The sequence below is a fragment of the Ochlerotatus camptorhynchus genome, unplaced genomic scaffold (assembly GCF_037179485.1).
Source record: "Ochlerotatus camptorhynchus isolate MF236.1 unplaced genomic scaffold, CSIRO-AGI_Acam_v1.1 ptg000434l, whole genome shotgun sequence".
Classification (NCBI taxonomy): domain Eukaryota; kingdom Metazoa; phylum Arthropoda; class Insecta; order Diptera; family Culicidae; genus Ochlerotatus; species Ochlerotatus camptorhynchus.
The window spans coordinates 4,388,339-4,401,545 of NW_027040920.1; the positions used below are offsets into that span (position 1 = coordinate 4,388,339).

Below are 13,207 nucleotides of genomic sequence, written 5' to 3' on the forward strand. Positions count from 1 at the left end.
ATCCCCAGTCCACTGAAACTGGCATCTACGAACATTTCTGAGCCGAATCAAGAGTTTGGTGTGGGAATCAATTGCTTGAAACTTACCCCTCACAGGAACTCGTCAAACGCACTCCTCGTCAGCCACGAATATGGCTTGATGGAGACCCTCCAGGACCCGGTCGATGTCCTCCACTGTGTCGAGCGGTGGGTTGTCGTCGATGTGGCGGTCGACCACGCGCCGAAACTGGACCAGGTTGACTCGATGGTAGTCCTCTCACAGGCACGGTGCAGGGGCCACGTTGCAGCCCAGCTCGGTTAGCACCGGTTGGTGGTCCGAACTCAGGTCGTTGACGGCAACCGGCTTGGCTAATCCGGTGTTTGCCAAGAACAGGTCCAGCGTCGATGGGTTGCCCGCCGGTGATGTGAAGGTTGGTTCGTCCGGAAACCAGACAGAATAGAGACCATGCTGGGAATGGTCGAATAGTAGGCGGCTGTTCTGGTTCTGCTGGTAGTTCCGCCAGGCCTCGTGCCGGGCGTTCAGGTCCCCTCCGATTACGAAGCGGGCATTGGTGCACACCCTTTGCGATTTGTGCGGTCGAGTATAAGTGGCAGCGGATTAACTGTCAAGAATAATGATGATTGGAACGGAAAGAAAGAGAGACTGAAGATCACAAACAAAGTAAATTTATTGTGAAAAGAAATAAGATTTTCCAAATTGAAAAAAATTGGGAAATTTAATGAAAATTAAGGTTTATTCCTGGTTAAATTTATAAAACTAAGTAACTGCTGACATGTAAAATGAAGTGTATCTATTTAATTTAATCATCGTTGGAAAGTAGTGGAAGAAAGCTAACCTATAGGATTAGTGAAAATACCAAAATGTGAGCTTTTCTATCAATACCAAGCTAAAGCTAACACAAATAATAAAATTCCAGCTTTGAAGCTGCGCCAACCGGGCTGCTAGCAAAGAGGTGTTTTTGACCACTATACCGAAATACTTCAGTCGATCCAAATTGTACCGTGGTGGGCGTCGGTACCGAATGTTGTTGGCAACGGAAAGTTTATGGTCCGAATCGATGTTTGCGCCGCGATAGGTCCTGACGTCGATAATGTCCGAGAAGTGCCTTCCGTCGATCAAAATGTGGTTGATTTGCGATCTGCGATTATAAATCTCTTAAACATTTAATAACTATTTAATTTGAGGTTTGGCTGAAAAAGAATATTCCGCAAAATTGTAGTTGAGAAAATTTTCCACCGATTGAGCACTGTGGAGTCAAATTTTGCAACAGTCTAGTGTCCACTACCAAGGAGCTCTAAATGGAGCTTTTTGGTGTGGGGGAGAGTGGAGGCTACTCAATAAAAAAGCTAATCGATGCACCCCTCGAAACATAGGAAAATCCACGAACTTCTCATGTCAAACTTTCATAGCGAATCAAAAAAAAAAACATAGTGTATTATTGTGCATCTCAACAAAAACGCACAAATCACGATCAAATTGATTTGACACTTTCAATCGCGGAAAAATTGCGCTAACATGACATGAAGTCACTGAATATAACAGGTTGTCTCATTTAATAGAGAAGTTTTAAAAAGCACTGTAGATCTGGCAACCATTCTGCATAACAATCAAGCGACTCCATTTATTGACACCACGAGCATGTATGTTTATTTATTTGTTGACTTTAGACATTCGGAATAAAATATTGTTGATCGATGCGAGTGATTTCCAACTGAATCGTTTATTTAAATATAATATTTCGATACAAAACTCAATAAAAACCTATTACAAAGAAATGTAAGCACCTGGCGATGCTCAAAACACCGAAAATGATTTGATGGAGTACGTTGAAGGTGGAAACGAAGACTTTCTTAATTACGCGGATCCGCTGCAGATGGACTACGATATTGAGACTCTTGATGAATTGGAAAATCCAGCTTGAGTTGGTCGAACTGAACATTGAGTCTGAGATCAAACCATCAACTTCAAAAGCCATTGCATCGTCGAAAAAGGCGAGGGAGTTTTTTTTTTTAAATGCATATCATTCATTATTTATGTGATCACAACATTTTTAGGCTAGAGGTAATCAAAGCTTCTACGCCGAAAACAAGGATCTGCCAGCAGGATTGAGCGGAAAGAAATACAGATTCCGAGCAGCGGTTTGCTTGAAGAAGTTTAAAAATCAAAAGTCGTACGAAAACTGCGGGACGATCAACGTTGATGGTGATACAGTCAAAGAAGTCCTAATGAAGATTTGGGAGTTCTGTTTCAAATTCACTTATCGTGCCGTTGCTTTCTCAGAACCATCAGATTCACGAGTTGACGCTACGGGTCCGAATTTTTTACCAAGTTACGACGAACGCGATACATTTATTATGTTTCAAGACAAATCCAGTAAGAAAAACTTTGTTCCCTCGAAAGTGGACAGCAATACCTTGGTCAGTTGACTGGCAAGGGAAATGTTTGGAATCGTCTATAAGTACTCGGATTCGGTTGCAAGTCTCGAGAGATGGCGTCAAGTTGAGAGCCAGCTTATTCGTCCTTTGGAGACGGACCATTCTGGTGCGGAATCTGTTGCTTCTATAAATCAGCTGAAAGAGGAGCTCAAATACACACATGGAAAGTATCTTTGAGGTGACGACGTCAACTGGGGGTGCTGGGCAAGCTGGATATCGAGTAAACCATATGACCAACGGGATAATCTGAAACATCAAACTGCATAGAGACACAATATTGGAGAAAGCAAGGCTCGATTTACAGGTAGCTAACACGGTTAATTGTTCGTATCGGAACATACTTCAGGAGCTGAAGAATAACTATCAACAAGTAAAGAATATACTTAATGTTATGAGAGAAAGGATTTTGATGATGCAGACCAAACAGAAGGAATACGAGACATGCTAACAGCCATGAATAGTTCAGTCAGTGTGAGAGAAAATAAGTTCTCAGTTGAACTTGCTCATAGTGTCACCAATTTCTTTGATATGGACCACGCTTTGGCTTAAATTTGCGTTTGTTAAATGTTTTTTTTACAGGTGATTTCAATGAATTTCCAATCAAAACCGAACAGCGTTTTTTTTTGTAAAATGCAGTGTTGGAAAAGTTTGCGAGTCATAGCGATTTTTGCGAACTTTTCCATCACTGGTAAAATGAAATGATACATTGTTTGAGATGTATTTTATGAATACCGTAAAGAATAAGTCAATGATTTTAAAATAGTTCTCTTTCAATCATATGGGGCTTGTATTGTATTGATCCGATATGTGATGGCAAACAGTGTAGTTCAATTTGTTGTGCAGTGAAAAAATTATTTTTAAATACGTGTGAAATTGTGTTGTGTGCCGCGATTGATTAATTGCAACGCGTGCCCAATTGTATTTGATAACAGGATAAGTAGGAGAACAGGTTACAAAAGTAGCCGTTCTCGTAAAATTTTGCTTATTCTTCGATCCCCCCGGCGCACTGAAAGGAAGCAATTGCTTTCCTATAGTAGCTGCGGCGGTGAAATCGATATTTAATTGTCTCTTCTGTACCCTGTGTATTGTTGCATGCAGCGTCTGTTGATTGTGTTTAGGTAGAAATGGAATGTCCAAATGCGTAATGGCAAGCGATCTGCCGTTAACCTGTAGTGGTAAGTGTTCTCGTGTGTTCCACATGAGATGCACTACACTTACTAGGAGTACGGCAAAGGTTGTCATGGAGAATGTTAATCTCCTATACAAGTGTGACGATTGTCTGTCTAGTTGTGACGAGCCGAGTGATTCGATCTCGCATGTTAGAAATATTGAGGAAGAAGTGAAAAGAATATCTTCTATTTCGGCCTCGATCACAAACATGCGAGATCAGATTGCTGCTCAAATTGATAACGCGTTGAAGACCGGTATGGAAGCTATCCGTTTAAATGTAAATGGTACCCTGAAGGAAGCCGTTGGCGGACTTGAAATATTATTAAATGAAAAATTGGAAAATATGACTAGTTCATTTTCGAGAATTATTGCGGACAAAAATTTAGTTGCAATGAATAATAGCAGTGGATCTGGGCCGATTCCCTCTGAAGCGGGTCAAATCCCCGATGGTAATAGTAATAGTCATGACGAAGAGAATTCTACTAATGATAAAGTTAAATGTAGTTTCGCTGATGCTTTGAAAAACGGACAAGGGGACAGTAAAAGTAAGGATATCAGTAAAAATAAAGTTGAAAATGATAAAAGTAAGTTTGAAAGTAAAAAACTGAACAACCGTAAGGCTCGCCCGGTCATTGTGATTAAACCGAAAGAGTCCAAACAAGACTGCGAGGAAACTCGCAAGTTTTTGAAAACAAACCTGGATCCAAAAACACACAAAATTAGTAACTTTAGAAACGGGAAAGATGGCTCCATTATTGTTGAGTGTGCAACAGGATACAATGTAAATGAGGTGAAAAAGGGCATTGAAAGCAATTTGGGTGAAAACTACAACGCTGTTGTTCCCACATCGGTGCCAATGTTAAAAGTGGTGGGCATGAGCGATCAGTATTCCTCCGATGTCTTCATTGACTTCTTAAAAAGTCAAAATGAAGACATCGCAATTAATGATGTAAAAGTAGTTAACATGTTTGAAAATCCACGCTTCACTTACAACAAGTTTAGTGTTGTGATTGAAGTCGATATCGAGACGTATAAATGTTTGTTATGTGCGAAAAAGGTAAATGTAGGGTTTGATCGGTGCTCGATAGTTCCCGCGATTAATGTTTTGCGATGCTTCAGATGTGGAGAATTTGGGCACAAAAGCACGGATTGCAAAAATTGCGAACGATGCTCTAGATGCAGCAAACAACATAGCACCTCTAAGTGTACGTCAACTGTATTGAAATGCGTTAATTGTTTAAAAACTAATAAGGAGCGTAAATTAAATCTGGACGTCAACCACGCAGCATTTAGTTCTAATTGTTTTGTGTATAAAAAACTATATGATCAGAAAAAAAGCAGCTTACATTTCAATAAATAGCAACCAAGTTCCAGTAGTAATGTGAGTAAATTAGAGATTTTATATTTGAATATTGCGGGGTTATCTACAAACTACGTAACATTACGTCAGATTGTAGAAGAAAATCGTCCACTTTTGGTTTTGTTAGCAGAAACACATATTGTAGAAATTGAATCTTTTGATCAGTATAGCATTCCGGGATATAAAGCTGCTGCTTGTTTGTCACATTCGAGGCACACTGGCGGTGTTGCTATTTATGTCAAAGAATCAGTTCAATTCAATATTCGCCAAAACGAAGTTATTGATGGCAATTGGTTCTTAGGCATTACAGTTGAACGTGGCATGAAGATGGGTAATTATGGTGTTTTGTATCATTCTCCCAGTTCAAGTAATCAGCGTTTTATTGAAATTTTAGAGAACTGGTTCGAGACATTTTTAGATTCTAGTAAATTAAATATACTTGCGGGTGATTTTAACATTAATTGGCATGATACTAGCAATTCGAACCATCTGAAGCAATTAGCTGATTTCTTTAATTTAAAACAATTAGTAAGTGAATGTACGCGTATTTCCCGGCACAGTAGAACTTTGATTGACCATGTTTATTCTAATTTTGATTCTGTCAGTTCAGTTACTCAAGCTGATTTGAAAATAACCGATCATGAAACTTTAGTAATTAATGTTTTAGACAGTGTTAACGATAACGATAATTTTGTAAAATTGAAGTGCTGGAGGAAATATTCGAAGCAAGCTGTTTCGAATCTTGTTGAGAGAAGCGTGGATTTTCCATTAGTTACCGGAACTTTAGATGAAGATGCAGCTGTTCTTACTAACGTTTTGAAAACTTGTACCAATAAATTAATTGAACAAAAGTTTGTTTCTTTGAAAAACTCGAACAGCTGGTACAATTTGGATCTTTTGCGTCTTAAACGTAAGAGGGACAAATGGTACAAAAAGTTTTGTAGATCTAATAGTGATAATCATTGGAATAGGTACACGGTCGTGCGTAATAAATATTCACAATCGATTAAGAAAACTCGATGTGAATATATTCAGAGGAAAATTGATCAGCATCAAAACAACAGCAAAGAGTTATGGAAAATTTTGAAATCTTTGATGAAGCCTAGTAATTGTAAATCGCGGACCATAACTTTTGATGGCATATTAGAACAGTCAGAACAAGTAATTGCTTCTAAGTTTAATGACTATTTCGTCGAGAGCGTTTCACTGATCAATCAATCTATTGAACTGATCAATGAACCGGACGAAATAAAACAGCCGATTAATAGTAATTGTAGATTTAATGGTTTTCACCCAATTACATTAGATGAACTTAAAAATATTTGCTTTTCATTAGGAAAAACGGCTGGAGTAGATAATGTTAATGCTAGAGTTATTCAAGATTGCTTTCATGTCATTCGACACACTCTGCGGGACCTTATTAATCAATCATTGCAATATGGGCACGTGCCGCATATTTGGAAAGAATCTTTAGTTGTTCCTATACAAAAAGTTGCTGGGACGATTAAAGCCGAAGAGTTTCGTCCCATCAACATGTTGCACACATTAGAGAAAATTTTAGAACTTGTTGTAAAAGGCCAGCTGTTAGAATATTTAAATAGTAACTGTTTGTTGATACCGGAACAATCGGGATACCGGGAAGGCCATTCTTGTGAAACCGCGTTAAACTTAGTGTTAGCTAAATGGAAAGAAAATTTGGAGCATAAAGATACGATTGTTGCTGTGTTTTTGGATCTAAAACGCGCTTTTGAGACAATTTCTAGGCCCTTATTGTTGAGAACAATCAAGCGCTTTGGAATTTCGGGTTCTGCATACAAATGGTTTGAAAGCTATTTATCTGACAGAACACAAAGGACTGTTTTTAATGATTTTGTATCTTGTCCCGTTGACAATGACCTTGGAGTGCCTCAGGGAAGTGTATTAGGGCCCCTTTTATTTATTATGTATATTAATGACATGCGACGAGTTTTACGGTTTTGTGATATTAATCTTTTTGCTGACGATACTGTGTTATTCATTGCAGCTAAAGATTTAGAAGAAGCCGTTTCACGCTTGAATGAAGATTTGCGTTCTCTAAGTAGATGGTTGAAGTATAAACAATTGAAATTGAATATAAGTAAAACTAAATTCATGGTAATTTCGCGGAATCGTGTAGATGATGATGTCTCTGTTGTTATTGATGATGAGACACTTGATCGCGTTCAGGAAATTAAATATCTTGGCGTGATTATTGATGACAAACTCAAGTTCAATTCTCATATTGACAATGTCATCAAGAAAATTGCCAAGAAGTATGGAATCCTATGTCGCTTGAAAAACGATTTAACTATTGGTAGTAAAATACAGTTATACAAATCAATCATCTCCCCTCATCTAGACTTTTGCACTTCCATTTTATTTTTGGCCAATGAAACACAAATATCGAGATTACAGCGTTTGCAGAATAAAGTAATGCGTTTGATTTTAAGATGTAATAGATTCACTTCCTCAACTTTTATGCTGGACGCTTTGCAATGGCTGTCAGTGAAGCAAAGAATTGTGTTTTTGACTATGGTGTTCATTTTTAAAGTAGTTAACGGTTTGCTGCCTCGATATTTGTGTGATCGGATTGAAAGAGGAAGTGATTTTCATAGATATAACACTAGAAACGCGGATGAAGTAAGAACACCACATCTTTTGAATAATGCTTCACAAAATTCATTATTTTTCAAAGGTATAAATGTTTTCAATTCGATGCCTAGACACATCAAGCGTGCAACTACACTTACAGAATTTAAGAGACGCTGCATTTCACATGTAAAAGCTGTTTATTGAGCAGTTAAATTTTTATGAATGGATAAATCATGTATCTTGACAAAGTTATCTCTAACGGATTATTTTGTATGGAGACTGTCATAAAGACATTTTAGTAATTGGTGTAGCATATACAAAAAACTACATTGTTTGCCTCGATGGTGATGATGGATTTTTAGTTTTTTGATTTTGTAGTAGTAATAGTAAAAATAGCTTTGAGTAGTCTACAATGGTTTGAGCCTCGCGCGCGGAATACAGGTATAAATGACTAATACGTGGAAATTGTGGCAAAAGCCTTGAATTAGTAAAGGGTTGGCTGGAAGTCGTTTCCTTGGATATAGTCCTGGCACTGCGGAAGCTTAAACGTGTAAATCCCAGGTCACGTGTAAATGGAAGTATTGTCGAGGACTATACTTGGACTTTTGATAACTAGTTACACCTTTGAATGTTTTTGGTTGATGCCTATAGCATATTTAACAGGACATTTATATCTGTAATTGTAACCAGCTCGATTTTGTTTGCAAACCTGGTTAAAATGTTTATATTTAATTATCTTAAAGATAACTCGTCCAGCTCAAACCTTTGTAGGGGTAAGAGGTGGGACCATCATCATCATCATATAGGTCATGTTTCGAATCCGAATTCTTTCATATTTAGACCCAATCCCCGACTAGGATCAAATTGTTCCCCAGGTAGGTAGCCACATTCACTCTTGTACAATCATAGTTCTTGAAATGGCACAGGGCTCCAGCGATGACTGCGGTAAGATCTTTCCGACTGTTTTCTACGTAGACCCGTTTCAAGTATTTTTTTAGATAACCATAAAACAAATTCTATAGGATTGTAAAATGGAGCATAAGCAGGGAGAAAAACAACGGCTATCCCCAACGAACGTAGATATTCGACTATCGATTTATGGCAATGGATTCTTGCTCCATCCAAAATCCAAACCGAGTATTCTCCAGGGTTTCGCTGTACTAGACCAGCAGTAGCAAAAGAACGAACGCAGTTGAAGAATTTTTGTCTGGTAAAGGTTCCTTCAGTGGAAAAGGTTTCGAGTACTCCATTATATCCTACAAAACTAAGCATGGAACAGCGAGGCCGTCGAACAAACTCTCCTCTGTATACTATTTTTTCTCAAACTGGCGCATACCCTTTATTTCTAAGCATACCTCGATTGAACGATACTTCATCGAGAAAAACCAGAGAATGAATATCCCAGGTCACAATAGCCATATCTGAAACCAGCGTTGGAAAATATCGCGATATTTCACGAAGTTCACCAAGGGAAAAGTTCGCGAGTCATAGTGAGTTTTGGTGAACTTTTCCAACACTGTCTGAAACGAACCTGTAGATGTCCAGCATTCTAATTTGAATTGCTCGGCGCTCTAATACCTTCCGGAAAAGTCCTGCAGCGTGAAGGATTCGGCTTACAGATGACGTGCTAATTGTTTTGTGGAATGTTTGTTCAAATTGAGATTTGGTCTCGTCAAGGTAAAGGATAGGACAGTTTTTATAAAGGTCCACTATCCACCTTCTCTGGTCCGAGTTGAATTGAAGATATACCTGTTCCGTTTCCTTCCGCTGGAATATTTTGTTCTCTTCGTACATCCTTATCCAGCTTGAAATGGTTGTCCGGTGTTTCGCATATATTTTCGCACGCGTCTTTTTACTGAATCCTAGGAAATAATATTCATACAGACAGTGATACCCTGGTTTGCAGGATGCATGTTGATGCATCACTTTTCTCTGGATGTCTGCCATGATTTTCTTTGGAAATTCACTTACAGGCTACGACATTGAAATCCGAAGTATTACGTCCTTTATTTCTGAAATAACAAAAAATGAATGTGGTTATCAAAATGCATATTTTTTTTTTCCTCTGTTCGGGACATAAAACCACTTTGATCTATTGTAGTATATCCCGTGTCCTTAGTTTAGTGCATGTCGTATTACTCCATCACTATTGAGAAATGATGAAGTATTCGGTTTTGATACAGTTGTCATTCTTGCCTTTATCGCAAGGAATCGATTCTAATTGAAAGGTCCCGCTATTTATACCCTTCGGAGTGTTGAAACACCCTCCAAAGGCGCGCCCCTTTGTCATAATTGGATTCCTTAGCAAAAAAAAAACAAGACATGACACCGATAATGACCATGCATCAGAACCCTAGTCTTAACCACTTCAAACTAGGAAACAACGAATAGAAGATTAGGAATCACATAGGTGAAGACTAACTAACTCATTTTTTCCTTGTTTCAAGATCATCCTCGGTCCACGCAACCCGAGGACTTATCACTATCAACAAGGCATAAAAAGTAACAAGGACTAAGATGTGTTCCTTTGATTACTGTAAAATCCTGTTCCCCTAGTTTGAAGTAGTCAAGACTAGGAATCGGTGGTAGATCTTACATCCCGTAACGTACCACGAAAAGGTGATCTACCCACGTTACGGGGCATCAAAATGCATAAATCAGCACTCATAATTATTTAAATGAATGTTTATAGCTCGGTTTATAGTCACCTGTAAAACAAAATTGCATATGTGAAATCATTTTCCTGTTTAAATTAATAAATACTAACAGCCAACAATAAAAAGACATAATCAAAATAATAACACTGCTTGACATTTCGCAGTTTTGTGCTATTCTGAGCTGCGCGTTACCACCGTCGCTGGATGAGAATTTATTTTAAGCGCGACAATACTAGAATTTCCACTAGAATGGGGTACGCTTATTGGGAGATTGCCGTAAAAGCTCAAAGCAGATGTCGCCACTGCATGATGATGATAATGTTGACAGACTGCATATAAAATTCATGAAAATTAGCATTAAATCATAATTGTCATCAAGCCTGCGTAAAATCCTTCCAATATAACATTCGAATTTTTGACTTTTCCAGATGAACTTTCATAAGATATATTAATTTCATTTTATGGCTCCATCAATGCTGCATCGTAAATATGATGTAAACAGAAGTAAATTGCTCAATTACTCAAAATAAAGATGATTTGTCATCTTGTTATCACTTTGAAAACCATCTAGCACCATTTTATAGTATGGTGCGTGTTGAGTAAATCAAGTTCCGTTACGTTTTCCGTCGAAAATTGTGAGTATCAATATGTTTGCCTTAAAAAGGCCAAAATGAACATTTATTGAATATTGGCATCCTATACAACCAATTCTCCATTACCACCAGCATGATACAACCTTTCCTAAGTAAATTCACTTAATTTTCACCTTCATCACAGCCCCATTTTAGTAAAAGGCTGAAATCGTTGAAACCTTCACGAACTAGATTTTCAAATTTATCTTTAACAAGTACAATCAACCGAGAGCAAGTGTGGTTCAGCAATGCTTGTAATTGAATGTTACATACAGTCTCCGTAATTTCAAAGTGCTCAAGTGATGGAAAGCACTCATTTTTCGAAGAAGATATTTTTTCATAAGATGGATACAAAATTTTAACGGGTGCGCGAATGATATTGTATCTTCTTTTCGAAAGTTTTGCGTCGACATATATTGCCAAAGCATGCTCAATCGGAATGCTTGTCGTGCAGGTGCCTTTCTTTAGTAACGAAGCCAATTCCGCATTTCCTTCTGCTTGCAAAGCCATTCCTGCAGCAAATTTCAGTTCTTGCGGAGTAAATGATTTACGCAACACTTCTGTTTTTCACCGCTTGGTTCGATCACAAACGTCTTCAAAATCTTTTGAAGGACGACCACCTACATTCCGCATTGTTGAAGATGATGTTGCTTCACCAAAAACGACGAACTCTTCTAACCTAAGGGCACGGCCAGGGTAGACGCGATTCGCGACGCGACGCGACCAATTCAAAAGAATCTTACTATTTATTATTATTCCTTGCGTGAGTCGCATCGCGTCGCGTCGCGTGTCGCGTCTACCCTGGCCGCGGCCTTAGAAATTAAATAAAAGCAAAAAATAATCAACCGTAAAAAACATGAAACAATAACTACAAACCATTGCTCATTGGTCTTCAAAAACTGATCCTTTTTTCGATTCGCACTCTGCCATCTTCGTTGAAACTCCTTAAAAAGCTTGGAAACGATCTCATCACGAACTTTTACCGCACATCCAACATATAGCGACACATATTGGTCGACAGCTTTGCGTTTCTGCTCTACACGCACATCGCTACAGTTCAGAGCACCCTCCAATACGTCTTTTCTTTTTAAGTAAACTTCTATAAAATATAAACAAATATTACTTATAATATAACTAGAAATTTCATTGTGTGTTATCTATACCGTTTTTTTTAGAGCACATTTCCACTAAACCACACAATGAGTGATTAACAATTTGAAAGTATTTGCTGGAACTCTACTTTTTATCAATATGATCACCGATCACTGATGATTGTTTATCAGCAACTCCGTTCGGTATTGCGAATGTGTATTGACATTTGTTTCACTTTCGACAAGTAAAATGAGATGAGGTATCGTCATTCTTTTGTTCGCTGCAGCGCGCTTTATGGTATCTCTTCGACAAGTGAGAAAAAAGATCAATGTATATTATAGCCCACACTCAGAGGAGCATGTATGAAAGCGTTGAAATGAGATTGGTAAGGGCAGTTCACATTTTACGTAGTTCACATTTTGAGACTATCTGATCCCATTGTAAATCGTAAAAGAAATGAATCCTTATATAACATCAACTTCAGCATTAACTTAGCTCTGAGTTCGCACCTTAAAAACATCACGTGGTTTATGGACGGTCCCTAAGAATACCAATCAGTTTTGTCAGCTAACATGTGTATGTAGCTGAATCGATCCATTGAATGAAAAACGTAGGTAATCGAACTTTTTTAATAATTTATATGATTTTATAGCTTTTGGACCACCATAAGAGCAAAAAATACACAAGTAAAGTTAATTTCAATATCAATAATAATTTCAGAACCCCCTAATAACCCTTTTATTCAAAATCTCCATTCAACTAACACATCGTGATAGCTTATTATTGATTACTTTTTACTTAACCCAAAAAGAGCTGATTTTCATAATTTAGAACCACCCTAATATAATAAAACCAAAATATATGAAAAGTTTCATATCAGAAATACATTCAGGATACCAAAATCATCTTAACCTGTGAGTTTTAGCCATTTCGGATAACATATGAGGTTTTGTCCGACCTTTGTATGGAGGCCCGCCACTGTGCGATTGAGCACTGTGAAGTCAAATTTTGCAACAGTCTAGTGTCCACTACCAAGGGGCTCTAAATGCAGCTTTTTGGTGTGGGGGCGAGTGGAGGTTACTCAATAAAAAAAAGCTTATCGATGCACCCGTCGAAACATCGGAAAATCTACGAACCCCTCATTTTATCTTTCAAACTTTTATAGCGAATCAAAACAAACATAGTGTATTACTAGAATTTCGACTAGAATGGGGTACGCTTATAGATGTACTTGGGACCAATATGCTAGTC

General features: G+C 37.9%; 2 pseudogenes; one reads left to right on the forward strand and one right to left on the reverse strand.

The window, feature by feature from the left end:
* The first annotated feature begins 1,816 nt into the window (after positions 1-1,816).
* On the forward strand, positions 1,817-2,984 carry LOC135711626 (uncharacterized; annotated as a pseudogene).
* Positions 2,985-8,382: 5,398 nt separating this feature from the next.
* On the reverse strand, positions 8,383-9,522 carry LOC135711738 (uncharacterized; annotated as a pseudogene).
* Positions 9,523-13,207: the final 3,685 nt, after the last annotated feature.